We start from the raw sequence: 18,272 nt of genomic DNA, 5'->3' as shown, positions 1-18,272 counted from the left end.
AAAAAGCAGCGGGTTTTTTTTTTTTTTTTTTTTTTGCGGTACACAGGCCTCTCACTGTTGTGGCCTCTCCTGTTGGGCAGCACAGGCTCCGGACGCGCAGGCTCAGCAGCCATGGCTCACGGGCGCAGCCGCTCCGCGGCATGTGGGATCTTCCCAGACCGGGGCACGAACCCGTGTCCGCTGCATCGGCAGGCGGACTCTCAACCACTGCGCCACCAGGGAAGCCCAGCAGGTCCTTTTGAAGAACAAATTTGGAGAACTCGCTCTTCCCAATTTCCAAACTTCCCGCAAATCTATAGTAATCAAGACAGTGTATGGGCTTCTCTGGTGGCACAGTTGTTGAGAGCCTGCCAATGCAGGGGACACGGGTTCAAGCCCTGGTCCAGGAAGATCGCACATGCCGTGGAGCAACTAAGTCCATGCGCCATAACTACTGAGTCCGCATGCCACAACTACTGAAGCCCACGTGCCTAGAGCCCATGCTCCGCAACAAGAGAAGCCACCACGATGAGAAGCCCGTGCACCACCGCGATGAGAAGCCCCTGCTGGCCACAACAGAGAAAGCCCGCACGCAGCACAGCATAAATACTGAGATCAATGGAATAGAATTTAGAGTCCAGAAATTTAAGAAAGCAAAAGAAAAAAAAAAGAGTTCAGAAATGCTCACATTTAAGGTCAACTGGTACCAAAACAAGTGTACCAAAGCAAGCGTACCAAAACAACTAAGTGGGAACGGAATGGTCCTTTCAACAAACAGTGCTGGGCCACTGGACATCCACATGCAAATGAATGGAGCTGCACTCCTACTTCACATTTTACACAAAAATTAACTCAAAGTGGATCAAAGGGCTAAACATAAAAGAGCTAAAACTTTAAAAGAAATCTTCTTTTAAATTTTAAATCTTCATAATCTTGGCTTAGGCAGTAGTTTCTTAGATATGACACCAAAAGCACAAGCAACAAAAGAAATAAATTGAACTTTATCAAAATTAAAAACTTCTGTGCTCTAAGTACACCATCAAGAAAGTGAAAAGTCAACTCAAAAGAATGGGAGAAAATTTTTGCAAGTCATACATCTGGCAAAAGACTTGGATCTAGAATACATAAAGAACTTCTACAAATCAAAAAGTTTGAAAAACAAATAACACAATTAAAAATGTACAAAGGATCTGAATACCATTTCTCCAAAGATATTCAAATAACCAGCAAGCATATGAAAAGATACTCAACATCATTAGTCATCAGAGAAAAGCAATGAAAACCACTAAAATGAGATACAACTAGGTTGGCTGTAATTTTAAAAAGACAGATAATTACGAGTATTGGCAAAAGGAGGTGGAGAAACCAAATCCTTCATATACTGCTGGTGGGAATGTAAAATGGTCCAGCTGCTTTGGAAAACAGTTTAGCAGGTCCTCCAAAGGAACTGAGTTCCTCTGTCATTACCGCATGACAGAAGTAATTCTACTCCTAGATATACATCCTAGAGAAATGAAAATACAGTCTATACAAAAACCTGTACACAAATGTTCATAGCAGCATCATTCCTAATAGTCCAGAAGTAGAAACAATCCACCTGCCCATCAACTGAATAACAGGTAAAATCAGTATATCCATTCAATGAAATATTATTCTGCAACAAAAAGAAATGAAGCGCCAATACATACTACAACGTGGAAGAACCCAGAACACATGCTAAGTGTTCACAGAACGCCAGTTGTTTGATTCCATTTATATGAAATGTCCAGAACTGGTAAATCTATAGAGATAGAAAGTAGATTAGTAGTAGCCTGGGGCTGAGGTGGGGGAAGGGAGGAAGGTAGTGATAGGACTGGGATATGCAGTTTCTTCTCTGCAGCAACAAATATGTTCTAAAATGTGGCTACGACTGCATGATTCTGGGAATATACTAAAAGCCACTGAACTCGACACCTTAAATAGGTGAACAGTGTGGTGTCTGAATTACGTCTCAATAAATCTTTTTTTTTAAGTGGTGTTTTTGAAATCCAAGGTTGTTCTCCTACTCACTACTAGTCCCATCAAAGAAGTGGGGAGGGGTTGTTTTCAGTTTGTCGTGTTGCTGATGCCTCCTAATGAATGAATGGTGAATACAGAGACAGAGCGGACATACCGCTGAACATCTACTTCTGGCCAAGATGGTGTTAACGGGGACTGGATATACCTCTGCACTTGAAACAACCAAAACAAACCCATACAAAATTTACAAAACAAAGGTTTTCAAGAAACTGGACATCAAGCAACGAAGAACAGTGATCCCTGAGATAAGAAACTAGACATCGAGCAATAAAGAACAGTGATCCCTGAGATAAGAAACAAATGAGGCGAGTCATACGACTGCCTGAACTTACTCCCTTTACAAAGTTTTTGGGCACGGCACAGGGAGAGGAAACCCAAGCAGAGCTCAGCAGACTCCCTTAGTTAAGGAGCAGGAGCTAAGAGTCCAGGTAAACCTAGACAGCTAGAGCTCCGGTGAGAATACCAGAAATGAGAGCTACACAAAGAGAAGAACCGCCAGGCTCTGCAAAGCGTCCCCTTTATGTTCATCCAAGTAACAATCAGCACATGCAAAGGAAACTACCAAGGCTGGGGGGAAAAAACATTCAAAAGGATTAGAAGGAACAGTGCAAGTGCTCACACGGATGGAAATAGTGCCTGTTCCCACTAAACAAATGGAAAAACTCATAAATCATGGGGAACTGAGAACTCAGAGAGGTCTTGCCTGAGCAGTGGGATATAACTAGCATTAGACTGAGCACTGATCCAGATCTCCTTAACAAAAACCATAAAAGCAAGACGCAAAAGGATCAAGTTATTTCCATGTAACTTAACTGCACCCCAGAACAAAGCTCCAGAATACTTACAGGAAGCACCCAACAAGGTAAAATTCATGTCTAACATCCACGCAAAGATTACCAGACAGGAAAACATAACCAACAGTGACAACAGTCCATCGAAACCAACCCAATACTGGCATAGATATTAAAATTACAGGCAAGGACACTAAACCAGCTATTATAACTGTATTCATATGTTCAAAAGCAGAGATCTAGAAAATATTTTTAAAACACCCAAATCTTCTAGAGATGCAAATACAACATCAGAGATGAAAAATACATGGGATGGAATTAATGGCAGAGTCAACAATGAAAAAGAAAGTTAACATGAATGCATAGCAAAAGAAACTAACCAAAATGAAGCACAAAAAGAAAAAAAAAAGATACATCAGTGAGCTGCGAGACAACTTCAAGTGGCTTAATAAACATTCAATGGGAGTCCCCAAGACCAAGAAGAGGGAAGAGAAGTGAGGGGGAAAGAAAAAAAGAACTGAAGAAACAGTGGCCAAAAATCTTCCAAATTTTTTGAAACTTCTAAACGCACAGATCCAAGCTCCCAAACCCCAAGCATAAGAAACGTGAAGATAAGTACACCAGGGCACATCATAATCAAATTGCTCAACACCAGGGATAAACGGAGACTCTTAAAAGCAGTCAGGAGAAGAAAAAAAAAAAAAAGACATGTAAAAAGGAACAAAATAAGAACAGCAAATTTCTCAGCAGAAACAATTCAAGTGAGACAACAGTGGAGTAACATCTCTAAGACAAGGGAAAAAAATAGCAACCTAGAATTCTATACTCAGCAAAAATATCTTTCAAAAACAAAAGCACAAAAATTTTCAGACATATGAAAACTGAAAGAATTCATCACCCAGCAGACCTGTACTACAAAAAATGATAACATAAGTCCTTCAGGCAGAAGGAAAATGGTACCTGATAGAAATATGGATTTACACCCAGGAATGAAAAGCACCAGAAATGCTAACAACCACATGGGTACATGTATTAGGGTTTTTTCTTACTATTTATATCTTTTTAAAAGATAGCTGACTGGGCTTCCCTGGTGGCGCAGTGGTTGAGAGTCCGCCTGCCGATGCAGGGGACACGGGTTCGTGCCCCGGTCCAGGAAGATCCCACATGCCGCGGAGCGGCTGGGCCCATGGGCCATGGCCGCTGAGCCTGTGCGTCCGGAGCCTGTGCTCCGCAACGGGAGAGGCCACAGCAGTGAGAGGCCCGCGTACCGCATCGCGGTCAGCTAAAGATAGCTGACTGAGCAAAAATAGCACCAATATATTTTGAGATTTATAACATATATAAAAGTAAAATATATAACAAAATACTATAAGGCGAGGTAGGGAGAAACAGAAGTGATACTACTGTAATGTCCTTATATTACATATGAAGTATTTACGATTTGAAGTTAAACTGTGATAGGTTACAAGTATGTACTATAAACCCTAAAGTAATGTATGAAACAATAAAGTGGAAGTTACAGCTAATAAGCCAGAAAATGGAATCACAAAAAACGCTCAATTATTTAATTCAAAAGAAAGAAAAAAGGGAAAAAGACAAACTACCAAAGAGACAAAGTCTTCAGTAGAAAGAGCCAGAAAGAAGAAAGGTCAAGGAAAAAAAAAATCAACATCCTATGTAAAATTTAGCACATTTTAAATCACTTTTTTCATATAATAAGTGAAAAAGAGAATATATATTTTCAGCTAATTGAGTAGCAAACTGATGAAATGTCTAATTCAACCTTGGGGTTGATGACTGACAGAGGCCTTGTTTAAACAAAATAAAACAAACTTTTTTTCACATTTTGATGGCTGGCATTAGCAATTAAAAAGGTCTTTTCCAGTGTGATTAGAGAAAGGTTAGAAATATTTCACTCGATATTAAATTTTTTTCAAAAAAGCCCACAAGACCATTTTACTCAGTAAGCTCAGGAAAAGAAAATTATCTTTTATCTGTATTATCAAAAAGCAAACACATAGCACCTAAAAAGAAATGCAAAACCTCATCTTTGAAATCATTTCCTTGTATAACCTAACTCCAGAAACTTATTAAAAGCTATCTGAGTACCATAAGGCTGTCTGTACACCAGCGTTCCCATTTCACAGAGGTCGCTTGCAGCCCTAAGGTCGGGGTCCAGCGGGTAACCATCCCACCACGCGTTCCCCTGTCTCTGGGGCATCCGTCTCCAGGTATGAGCACCACACCACGTGCTGCTCACAGGACGCCCTGAGGCTTGACGAGCGCGCACTCCCCACCCTACTCTCTATGGGGATGCTGAGGGTGCTCGACCAAGAGCTGCTAACTCCTAACTCAGGACACCACGCCAGCAGCAGACAAAGGATGCAAGGCCTGCCAAGAGACAGATGCTCCAGGCAACTGAAAGGGGCAGGCAATTACCATAATCAATGGAACACACCCCTCCTATCTCTATTCAGAGTTCTATTAACCAAGATGATGAGCCATCAGCTCCACGCTCCTCACCCATCTCAGCCTCAACCAGAGACTCTGAATTTAAACCATAAGGCTTCACGGTGTACCACGTGCCTACTGTATCAGGTCCAGCTTAGCTATCCACTCCCACGGGCCGCTCTTCCCCATCTGCAGTATCCTTCTCCTCAAGCTACGCGCTGACCGCTCTTCTCGTCCACTGCCACCGACAGGGAGCCTCGAGGGTGCCTGGCACACAGCACGTCCGCAGCGAGCTCTGGAGTAACAGGACTGAGAGGAGAGCTGCCTAGCAGAGCAGGCTCAGGTATCTCACAAACAGCGACACACAAACCAGATACTAAGCCCCCAAGTCACCGAAGAGTAAAGAGCTGAACATTCACAAGTCTCTTCTGGCAACTAAGGGAAGGGGCAGCAAGAGCGGATGAGGAGCACGTGGACACACGGAGATGCCAAGTTCAAACAGGAGAGGCCCCAGCACTGCAGGCAGGCCCCGCGGGTGAACGAACACACTCAGTGGATCCTGCGCCACCTGAGCCACGCTCACTGCCTGACTCGGGTCCCAATAACCCGTGTGTCCCTGGGATGCACGACCCTGACTTGGGTAAGATTCAGTCTTTGACTTGAGATCTCCAAACTGAATAGTCAGCAAAACTACACGGCAACTACATAGAGGGTCCCAGAGTTACTGCTGGGGCAACGGTTCTGGCTGTCAACAGTATTCAGTTAGTATCATAAACAGGTTAGAATACAGCTCTAAGTATAAGAGTTTTCTAGAAGTATACTAACATTACATTTAGATTTGATCTGAATGCACTGAAGCCCCCAATAAAAGATATGATGAACTGGGAGAGTGGGACTGACATATATACCCTAACATGTATAAGATGGATAACTAATAAGAACCTGCTGTATAAAAAAATAAATAAAATTCAAAAAAATTTTCTTTAGAATGTAAGATGAAAAAAATACTCTAAAAGGTACACCTGAAGACAATCAAATGAGCAACTGTATTCCCCCGTGTAACACAACAAACCATTTATTTAACTTGGTATATGTCCTTCTGACCAAAGATACTAGATTTTGGTATGTTTTTTCAAACCCCCGGTGAGTCAATAGCTTCTGTCTGAGATAAAGGAAAACTCCAGTCTTTAGCATCACATGGCAAAGGGCTGACTATTGACAATGGAATCCCCCAATAAGATGTGAGAAGGAAAAACCGGTTTGGTCTAGTTCCTGATACCAATGACCTCACTGATAGTGAACAGTTTGTCTTTATGGCGATAAGAAACTGTTTTCATGTTTCACGAAATGACCTAAATGCAGTGATGACTGATACTAAGAGTGGGGAAGGTAAAGGTTTCAGGGAAGCAGAGACAGGCGGCCGTGTCATCAGAACCAGGAGGTGTGGAGTTATGCTGCCGAGAAAGGGGTAGACCCGAGCAGACACATGCCCCCTCTTTTCTCCTTCTATGTAAGGCTCCCAGGTGCAACTCTTCTGAAAGCATCTGAGATGCGAGGCCCAAACACCTGCTGAAGGCACTCCTCCCAACAGCCAAAATCTAGAAACAACTGTGACGTCCATCAGCTGGCGAACTGGTGGACAAAACACAGCCCGTCCATACCCTGGACACCATCCAGACATAAAAAGGAACAAACTACCACGCTCAGCGGCATGGACAAACCTCAGAAGCATTACGCAAAGTGAAAGGAATCATACACCAGCGACCACACGTGGCATGATTTTATTTATATGCAATGTTCAAAAAGGCGAATTTATAGGGACAGAAAATAGACAGCGGTTGTCTGGAGCTCTGGGATGGAACAGGGGTTCACTGTGAAAGGGTAGGAGGGATCTTGCTGGGGCGATGGAAGTGCTGGACACTGATCTGTGGGGACAGCTGTGCCACTCAGTACATCTACTAAAAACCCTTGAAATGCAGGCTTGAGGCGGGTGAATTCCGTGATATATAAAATACACCTCAATAAAGCTGTTTAAAAAAACAAACCCGTTGAACAAACTTCCGTGTCTCCTGGAGGCTGGTGTGGGACAGCAGTGAGCCCGGGGATGCCCACCCAGCACGCCCACACGGCACCCGTCCCTGGGTTGCATCTCCCACTTTAAGTATCAGCACTAAGGCGCTGCTCCACTCCTGTTTTCATTTTTGTTGTTGGCATTGCTGTTTTTGTGGTTACTGCTCCGGATGAAAAGTACCCCACACCTGAACAAAACCACAGGTGTGAAATCAAAGATGCACCTTCTAATTGACTCCTGGTCTGCGGGACTGATCACATGAGTCACAGGGGTTTATTCCCATAAAAATGATTATAAGAAGCATAAAGAGATCAAGGAGAAGAGGTGACAGCACAGATTGTTACTATCAGGTTTTGACCGCTAAAATATGGATGGAGCAGGGACTTCCCCGGTGGTCCAGCAGTTAAGACTCCATGCTTCCACTGCAGCGGGCACGGGTTCGGTCCTGGTCGGGGAACTAAGATCCTGCACGCAGCAAGATGCGGCCAAAAGAAAATAAATAATAAAATAAAATGCAAGGAAAAAAACGACTTAAAAAAAAAATGGAGGGACTTCCCTGGTGGCTCAGTGGTTAAGACTCCGCGCTCCCAATGCAGGGGCCCCGGGTTCAATCCCTGGTAAGGGAACTAGATCCCACATGCGTGCCGCAACTAAGAGTTTGCATGCCCCAACTAAGGAGCCCATGTGCCTCAACTAAGGAGCCGACCTGACGCAACTAAGACGCGGTGCAACCAAATAAATAAATAAATAATTTTTTTTTTTTTTTAATGGATGGAGCAAAGAGAAAAAAGTTGTCATCTAAGTGCCCACTGAGGGGACACCAAAAGTGAGGCAATTTGCACAGAACCCTGAGGAGATCCTCATTTGGAAGCAAATGATACCAAACGAAGTATGAGGCTAAAATGAGGAGAGGGGACACTTAGTGGCACAGCTCCCCAGGCCCCCTTTCTCTACCTCACAGTCTGGTGGCTGCCCCACGTCACTCCACACCACTAGGAAACCAGAGGTTCAGGCCCTGAAGAAGCTGAAGGAGAAATGCTCCAGATGTGAGGACAGGAGGGAAAGCAGCAAGCCACAGGGCTGCAAAGCTAAGATATCAGACGGTACATCTCCAGCCTCCTTCCTCCACCTGAGCCCCACAGGCCAATAAACACATGCACGGCCCCCAAGCAGGAAAAGCTTCTGGGTGTTCTTCTTAGAGAAACCCCAAAGAAAAGCCCTTCAGATGTTCAGCACTGGGGTTCCCCATCCACGAGAATATACTGGGCCCACCTGCACTCCCTAAACTGAATTACCAGCAGTCAGCAGCCTCCAAGTCACTGCTAGTGCCTCAGTCAAATACGAGCAGAGTCACCCATCTCCAAGTATTTAAGGACAATCTTCAGCGCTAAAGACAAAGACCCAGGACTTCCCTGGCGGTCCAGTGGTTAGGATTCCAGGCTTTCACTGCCGAGGGCCCAGGTTCAATCCCTGGCTGGGGAACTAAGATCCCGCATGCCACATGGTATGGCCAAATAATAAAAAATTAAATAACCCAAATAAACAAACAGGAAAACTGAAATCTGGAGGAAATGGGGGGGAGGGGAATGCCGGAGACACAAGAATACCAACCAAAAGAAAATACCTGTATCTACACTCAGTATCCTCAGAGAGATGAGATAAATTCACGAAAGAATAGACACGCTTTTTAATAAAAAAAACTGAGAAAGAGGGCTTCTCTTATAAATTAAAAATATGACAAAGCTAAAATTTCAATAGAAATATTGAAATGGAAAGTCAAAGACATTTCATAACAGTAGAACAAAAAGACAAAAATAGAGGAAAAGATAAGAAAATAAATCAAAGAGGTGACTCACAGGACTTTCAGAAAGAGAAGGCAGGGAATTTGGAGGGGAAGAAAAAAAATTTCCCAGAAAAAAAGGGCAGCTCCTAAGAAAAAGAATTAACCAAGCACCTGGAACAGCGAATGACAACACAAGACACTCATAAAATCTAAGAACACCAGGAATAAAGAGAATATCCTAAAAGCTTCCCCAAAGAAGTTTAAAACAGGTCACACTCAAAAGACCAATGACTTCAAAATTCCAAGAGAAAAATGAATATTCACCCTAGAATATTTTCCACCCGCTAACATATATATCCCACGTAAAGGAAGAACAAAAGCATTCTGGGTCATCCAAAGACTTAAAACCTTTACACCCCAGGCACCCTTACTTACAAACCAACTGGAGGATGTGCTTCAGGCAAGAAAGGCAGTACACCAAAAAAAAAAAAAAAAAGACTGTGGCATCCAGGAAACAGATGGTCCAGGAGCAGAGCTATGCACCAAGGTGGGAGGCCAAGCATACCTGGCCAGCTCCCCTCCAGGGAGAAAAAAGCAGAATCTACAGGTTATCTGAAACAATGAGTCATCTAACGTGTTTAAGTGTTTAGAAAAACTGTTGATAAAGGCTGAACTTTGCTAGGTACTTGATATTAACTTTCAGGGCGTTTGAGGTGGAAGGTAATGACAAGTACATGGAAAACTAAGCAAACGAAAAAGGCAACGCAAGGGGGAAGGAGTGTTTTAAAAAGAAAATGTCATCATATTAGATTGCTTGGCTCAGAGATAAACAGTATAATACAAACAATGATCATTTTAACCCCAAATTATGATATACTCATTTAAGGGAGGGGGACAAGTATAATAACTGATTCTTCACGTGGGACCACACCAGTAGTTCAAGAACTGTAACCACCGTCCCAAGAAGTCAGTAAGTGCACAAAACTGATAAATCAAGCAAAAGCCACGTAAGCGTATAATTTAGAAATACAGCAGTCAACTTCAAATGGAGCAACTAAAAGCACTGAAAATAGATGCCGGGCTTCCCTGGTGGCGCAGTGGTTCAGAATCTGCCTGCCAGTGCAGGGGGCACGGGTTCGAGCCCTGGTCTGGGAAGATCCCACATGCCGCGGAGCAACTGGGCCCGTGAGCCACAACTACTGAGCCTGCGCGTCTGGGGCCTGCGCTCCGCAACAAGAGAGGCCGCGATAGTGAGAGGCCCACGCCCCGCGATGAAGAGTGGCCCCCGCTTGCCACAACTAGAGAAAGCCCTCGCACAGAAAGGAAGACCCAACACAGCCATAAATTAATTAATTAATTTTTTTTAAAAAGACATTAAAAAAAAGAAAATAGATGTCCCTTGGGAATAGGACAACTCCAAGTTTTGATAAGAGAACTTTAGTTTGTCACCTGATTGCAACTATGTGCATTCCTAACTTTGGCAAGTGTTTGAAGGTCCTATCTGCCATATAATGAAAAGAAAGTTTTTAAGTCATAGCACAAAAGTGGGGGCTTTTTCCTTTCTAATAATTTAATAATTAGTCAAGATTAAAAATTGAATAGCAAAACCTGTCAACACTTGGCCATATCTGAGATACTTGCAATGTCCCAGGGATGGAGGGCCAATTCCGCAGAAAGAGGGAAGCAGCCTGGGCTCCAGCTCCCTCCTCCTCGTGGACAAGGCCCCCAGTTCTCTCGCTAATGCAACACATCAGCCCAAGGGCTCACAGAGAGCCCTGTGCAGACTCGACCCTGCCAGTTCAGGGCTCCCGCAGGTCTGCTCTGCTGACTGGGGCACGACCAGGTAAATTCACAAACTGACGACTGCGGAAAAACTTTTATAGCAAGTTGACAGGGTGACATGATGTCCTTTGATTCTAATAACAAAAAGATGCTGTATATAGAAATGGATAAACAACAAGGTCCTGGGAATTCCCTGCCAGTCCAGTGGTTAGGACTCCAAGCTTCCACTGCAGGGGGCCCGGGTTCAATCCCTGGTCAGGAATCGAAGATCCCGCATGCCACGCGATGCGGCCAAAAAATAGAAAAAAAAACCCACAAAGTCCTACTGTATGGCTCAGGGAACTACATTCAATAACCTGTGATAAACCGTAATGGAAGAGAATATGAAAAAGAATGTGTATATAATATGAAAAGAATGTAATATACATAACTGAGTCACTTTGCTGTACAGCAGAAATTAACACAATACTGTAAGTCAACAGCACTTCAATAAAATAAATATTGAAAAAAAAGATTCAGGCTGGCATTTTCTGTGTCTATTTTTTCACCTCCCTTTTCTGGTCACGTGTTTGAACTATTTCAGCCCTGCGGAGGCTGGAAAGCTCTCTGGGGTCGGGCACATGGGCTGCGTCTGGGTGGAGGGCCTGGGGAGACAGCGCCATCACAGGGTGGTACACATCTGGCACGCTGTGTCCACCCCGTCTTCCCTGCACTGCTGGAGGGTAAACACACTGCCTGCTTCCCGCACCGTTGTGTGACCAGGCAGGCAGGGCCCAGCTCGGGTAGCAGCACAGTGAGTACTGTAAGTGGCAGGAAACCAGCCCTGTATGGTTAACTGGTGTCCCCAAATTAGTTCTAAGTTCCTCACAATGCTAGCAGATGTCAGAGTTTCTAAGATCCCAGTTTTTAAAACTTTTGAGAAGTCCTAAAACTTATCATTCTGTCCTCCCTTTTGAAATTCTGACAGAAAACAGGGCCTCACAACTCTATCCCTGCCAACACATCACTCACTTCTCTTCTGAGTGATGCCAGTGGACTTTTATCACTGAGCCAGCCTCCTAACAGAATATCATAAAAACCTAAGACTTTGGCTGCCACGCTGGTCACTGGTCATATAACATTGCCCTGGTCTCCGTTCTCTTCCTGGCCATCCCTCCCTAAGTCCAAAAAATGTATCCTGATTCAACTCTTGTGTTACCATATTATTACAGCAAAATAACTGTCAATCAAATCTGCCAAAAGTACTAGGTAATCTCTACCCTCTGATAATCACGTCCCAGTGACTATGTAATCAGGTTCCAAAGTACATACGAAATATATCTTAATATTTTAACACTGGTAATTCAGAGTAGTATTAAAACCAACTTGAATTCACAAAAATATCTGTTGGTAGTAAATATTCAAAGCAGTTATTTGCAAGTACTTTACAGGATGACCCACAAGCCGCTAGCTATATATCCGGCTACTTGTGCGAGAAACAAAGTTTTTAAAACAGTGATTTTTAAAAGGTGAGGTGGTGACCTAATATTGTTTTGACCCGTAAAATTATCACAAATTCTAAATAGGTCGTGTTTGATCCTGAGAACTCACTGTAAATTAAGTTCTTGACTCCAATACAGTGAATGGCCACGCAGTCAACTTTTGTACGTTCTCCTTTATAAGATGAGAGTGAAGTTTCCAGGGTATCACGTATCAGTGCTGCCCTCTGGGCAACAGTCCTGCTTCGGCACCGGAACCACCTGGGTCTGAAAGCAGTGCACTTGCACGATCATTTGCACGCACGGCTGTCTGCCAATTTAAATCATTAGAATAGAGGAAAAGTGAAAGCTGTTACTAATGATAAGAAGCGCAGGCATCTAAACTTAGTGCGGCTGAGAGATGGAAAGCACCTGATGCTCTGAGGGTGGGCAGTGTCTTGGCTCAAGACGCTGTTCCCAACCAGGTGCAAGTATTTATTTACTAAGACAGCAAAGAAACAAAAGACCGTGTATGAAATGCATGTGTCAAACCACCCATCTCTAGGTTAAAATGTATTTTAGTTTATAATATTTTTAGTTCCCTGGGAATGAAACTCCTTAGATTATTCCTTGGCTTAGCACACCTGCTCAGGGATTCATTATCTCCAGAGTAGGATATATTTTTTCAGAAATCGTCTTTGCTTTTCAAAGGCCAATCCACAAAAATCTATGAACACACACACTGTACCAAATGTGCCCCCAGATAATGTCAATATGTAGAAACAGACATAGATCCAAAATTGGTCAAGAAAAAAGGCAAAATACAAGCTTGCAAGCTATGCAAATAAACACTGTATTACAGAGTTTCAAGCAATAAGGAGTTAAAAAACTATCACGAGCAGGGTTTTATCTGCTGGTTGGTTTTTCTGCAAGGCTTCTGACGTTCCTGATTTAGTTTAGGGCCAAAACAGTTTTTGGAAGTTTGGGTTGATATTGTTTAAGAGAGCCACACACCTATGTGTGTTCAACAGGGTTGGTTCATCCCCCCTCCCTTAAGCCAGGGCCAGAATCCTTCCAGCGTGAAGGGACTCTGTGTCTCAGAACAAGTCCGTACATGCCACTCAGAGGCCGATCAGCCCTCCTCCTAAGGAAAACATCTAGTTCTACAAAATTTATTTTGCCCCAGTGGATGTCTTTGCCTCCATTTAAGAACAAGAGACGCCACCCTGACAAAGCAACATTTGCGGAACGCCCCTCCCTAAAGTTTAAGTGCTTGCCCCAAAACGTTACGAAGATGATCTTTAAAAGCTACACAATTTACATGGCACTTTACTGCTGAGCAATCGAAAGCAATTTTAGCACTTTCACAAATCCCAAGGCTCCTCCTAATCTAGCAGGCAAACAGTGGACCCGTTTAAAGGGTCACACCAAAGCCTGCAGAGAAGGAGTGGATTTAGCAAGGAGCAAAGCCCAAGAACTCACCCCAACACTCTTCTCTCTACTGCCCTGCCCTGGCCTTCCTTCCCCTCCTCTCTCCTAGACCACTGCCCCAGGCCAACCACCGTACCTGCTCCTTCCCCAAAGTTCACCTGACCAAGGCTCCTACTCCCAGGCATCCCCAATCCCAACAAAACTTTCAACGGCACCTCAATGCCAGGGAATGATGGACCTCCTCAATGCCAGCACGAATAACCCCTCCCCGAGATGCCCACTACCCCCAAGCCCTACTACCATTCCCAAAGGTCACCCTCAGCCCTTTGGCCACACATACCCCCCTTTCTTCAATAAAAGAGGGGGACAGCATTAGCACAGTGCCTAACAGGTGGCCGACTCTCAGGTTAGCTCTGCTTACCATCTTCGGGCCTAGCGTAGCCTCGTCCTCAACCTTCAAGGTGTCCAGTCCACCAAGGCCCTCTCCTCCAAGGACAGGGTCAGACAGGGTCAGAGTCAAGATGCTCTCTCCATCTGGCCTGTGAGTAAGCCCTGACTCCAGGCAGTGAGCCTGCTGGATTCTCAACTCCCTAACTTCCCCTTGGGCCCCTACCATGCCATTCCAGATGCAGGATTTTCCTGCCTTTAGCCAAGACATTTTGGAACAATGGCCACTGGACGCTTGCAAGATGCAAAATAACAGTAGCCACCCCAAGAAGAAAACAAAAATGGCCAAATAAACGTTAAAAATAACAAACTCCAAAAACACAAAAACAAACTTTGATCTATCATTTCTGGTTTGGACTTTTCACATTATCGTTTCTCCCTTTGATGAAAAAAATTAAAATTCACTGTATCTACTCAACATGCACAAGATCATCTTACAGACACTTCTTTTATAAATATATGGTACTCTGAATGAAACCCTGTGAACAGAAATTCACAATTCTTTTCACATTTTATGAGTATCCTTCCCTATGATCTCTCAGAAACCTAAAGCAAAAAATAAATTTCTCTAAATAGAATACAGCCTGTGTCTCAGCTCCTTTTTTAAAGGTAAAGTTACATACTGTTCAACTATACCCAGACTATTTACCATTTTTGTCAGATGGAGAAAATTATAAACTATCCCCAAGAAAGCCATTTTCATAGAACATATCAAAACTCCGAAAACTCCCTCTCGACTCATTCACTTCATGTAAACATAGTCTTCTAAAAATAAGCAACCATTATCACTAAAAAAGTTCACAGAAAAAACAAAAAACAGAAAATATAACAATGAAATAAATTAGGACTACAGGTTGTTCAGCTTACAGGTGTTTCACCTAAAGTTATGTTTAAAAAAAAAAAAGCTTCTCTATAAAAAACAAATTAGACACAAGTATTTTCCAAACTCTGATGCTAGTCACACTAATGGATATTTAGCAACGGTAAACAACTGCTACAGTGTCAATAATCTAATCCCAAAACCACCATATGCAAATCGTACCAACAAAACTGCTAAACTCCTAGGCATATGTAAACGGTTCTAGAAAGTACACATTTAAAGAGAAGAGAGAATGGAAACGTTGACTGTCTCTGCTGTTTCCACCATCTCTAAGACTAAACTTCCCAGGATCAGTTCACAAATACGAAAGAGCTTCTCGTGATAGTAAGAGAATATGTATGAGGTAATCAGGAAAACGTTCACACTGAACATCTGAAGCAAGCTTATGGTCACCGAAGGGGGAAGTGGGGGGGATGAATTAGGAGTTCGGGATGAACATATACAAACGACTCTACATAAAATAGATAACCAACAAGGGCCTACTGTGTAGCACAGGGAGCACTACTCAATATTCTGTAATAACACGTAAGGGAAAAGACTCTGAAAAACATATACATATATATATAAATATATATATATACACACACACATACATATGTGTCTATATATATATAAAACTGAATCACTTTGCTGTACACCTTACTAACACATTGTAAGTCAACTATACTTCAATTTTTTAAAAAACCTGAATATTTGACAGGAAGGAATTAGGTTTTTTGGTGTGAGAACAGCACTGAGACTATCTAAAAAACAAAAAAAGATACATACCGAAGCATTTATGGGTGCAATGGCATCTGGGTTTCATGTGAAGATAACGGATGGAGAGAGGGAAGACTACAGACAAAACCAGATTAGTCACGTGCTGCTAACTGTTAAACTGGTGATCTCTCTCTCCCTAGTGTCTGGTTCAAATTCTCCATAATAATAAAACAACTGCAGGCGAGCAAAATCTCAAGCACTCTTGCTCATGATTGTATGGCACGGTTGCACAGATTGCTTAATTCCTCGGGTTTGCATAATTTGAGAATTTCTCCTCAACTGTACTGACTTTATAGGGAGAGAGCCAGAGAGCCGGGTCACTGCCACGATCCCCAAATGCTGGGGATCCCAACTTCCCCCAAATGTTGTGCTCAGCAAATCTATCTCAAAAGATTGGGGTAAGAGGGGATGGAACCAAAGGGGGAAGGAGGAGGGGAAACCCTCAGCAGTGAACCCGCCCCACCTGCTCCTATAAAGAACCCCCAGCTCTTAAACCCTTTAAGACCCGTTCGGGTTTCGCTGGCTTCTGGTTTACTTCACCAGCCTTCACATCCACGCTGACCAAAGAAGATGCAAACAATCCAACTACTGTGTAACCAGGTCAAAAACAAGCTCTGGCTAGTTCACTTGGACGAGGGCACACTCACTACTCGAATCTGGCCAGAAAAACTGGGTTAGAAAAAACCGACTGGTGCTTAAACAAACACTGGGGCTCGGGAAAGAACATCTTTCAGCCAGTTAGCAGACCACTCAGGGAGTTGCAACACAATCTTTTCCAAAATTTTCCAAAAGCTTCCAAATTCAGTTGAGCCCGGCAGGCTGAGCTCACAGGGCTCTCTTTCAAATTCAAAAATCTGGCCCTGGCCCCAACAGTTAACCAACAAAACACACGCTGATTCACTTGAGATCACCTCAGAATACTGACTCCATCCAGTTCAGGCCACAGGCCGGGACACAGCCCAGGCCAGGGTAAGTCAGGGCTGGGGAGAGGCTTTCAAGAGATAGATAAACCCTATTCTCAGAGCAGAAAACAGACAATGGGATCCACACTTAATCTGGGCGAAGAAAATGTCTACAGTCAGCTTCCAACCCCCCCCCTCCATTTTTAATGAGACAATGACAATTCTTCACAGCGAACCACAAAGCCCTGCTTCATAAGATTTTTTTTTTTATTCTATCCCAACCTTGTACCCAGCTAGAAAACACTAACAGCTACCAAACACCCCCCGTGCAGATAACTTTGAGAAAGCGTTCAGTAATAAGAAACAAATCAGGAGAGGGAGAATTTCACACTCTGTTTCAAACGTTCAAGGCCTGCGCCTCCATTACCTAGAGCTGCTCATAAACTCTAGAATGTGCACTGAGTAAAATGCGCAGCACGGGTTAGTCTCACGAGGTGTCAGCTACTCAGAGCCGACTCAGAGTCTCCAGATTTGTTAGTTTCATTTCCTGTTGGGGGCGAGGGGGCAGGTATTAAAAAAAAGAGAGAGAAAGACCTGGGGTGGGTGTAAAATCTGGGCACCCTCTCCACTCCTGGGCTTTGCCTCATTTCTGTTTCAATTACACACCTGTCAAACAGGTTATTCCTGGAATTCAGACCGTATAATCGTCACACTGTAATTCTTCCTGCTCCTGTTGCCCAAACACACACCGTTCCCCGGTTCCCCAAAACATGTACCCATCAGTAGAATGCACGCTGCTTATAAAGGAGAAGCAAGTAGCACCGAACTACGCTCCCTGGGCGCCTGGCGAGCATTCAAACGAGGGAACACGAAGACAATTCTCGAGGAAGCCAAGGCAGTGTTTTGGGATAATCACAAGCAAGGCCTGCCTCTACTGAATTTTAATTAACACACCAACTCCGAAGGCCAGATCTGGGAAAGACGGGGGAAAATGTAGGTTGTCTGATGCAAAAATGCTTGCCCGTTTTATGGGAGAAAAGTGCATGCCTAAGAGTGGAGCTTATTTCCTTAACTGAGAGCCAGGAAATGAGGTCTTTTCAGGCCAGTGTGCATATAAACTCTGCTGAAAAACAGCGGGACGGCGAGGCGAGACCCCTCTCCCAACTTCAGCCGAGCGGCGTGGCCGCCGGGCGGCGGCGTATCCATCAGCCTCCCCGTCGCCCCCGGACCAGAAGTTTCAACCCGTCCCCGGGAAACAAAGGAGGCGCCCACACCGACCTTATAGACTTGTCCGTAGGTGCCATTTCCCACCACTTCCACCAGCTCGAAAATCCCAGCCGGATCCTGGAGGAGAAGGAGGGGAGGGGTGAGCATCGGAAAGCAGCACAACAATGAATAAAAGAAGCGGGGCAGCTGGAGAGAAAGGGCGGCGACCACAGAGGTGGGCTTCGCCTGGCGCGGTCGCCGGCGCCCGAGAGCCG

The 18,272-nt window shown here is 44.0% G+C and overlaps 1 protein-coding gene across 15 annotated transcripts in view; it reads right to left on the bottom strand.

The window, feature by feature from the left end:
• Positions 1-18,135, bottom strand: part of MAP4K4 (mitogen-activated protein kinase kinase kinase kinase 4) — a 172,066-nt gene extending 153,931 nt beyond the window's left edge. For all 15 annotated transcript variants that reach the window (XM_024743681.1, XM_024743672.1, XM_024743670.1 and 12 more), the window contains exon 1: positions 18,070-18,135. The gene's annotated coding sequence lies outside the window, so the exon portion shown is untranslated. The remainder of the gene's footprint in view (positions 1-18,069) is intronic.
• Between the last annotated feature and the right edge of the window lie 137 nt (positions 18,136-18,272).

The sequence above is a fragment of the Neophocaena asiaeorientalis genome, unplaced genomic scaffold (genome assembly GCF_003031525.2).
Source record: "Neophocaena asiaeorientalis asiaeorientalis breed wild unplaced genomic scaffold, Neophocaena_asiaeorientalis_V1.1 scaffold114, whole genome shotgun sequence".
NCBI classification, from domain to species: domain Eukaryota; kingdom Metazoa; phylum Chordata; class Mammalia; order Artiodactyla; family Phocoenidae; genus Neophocaena; species Neophocaena asiaeorientalis.
Note: the sequence above shows the minus strand (reverse complement) of the source record. Positions and strands in the feature narration are given on the sequence as shown.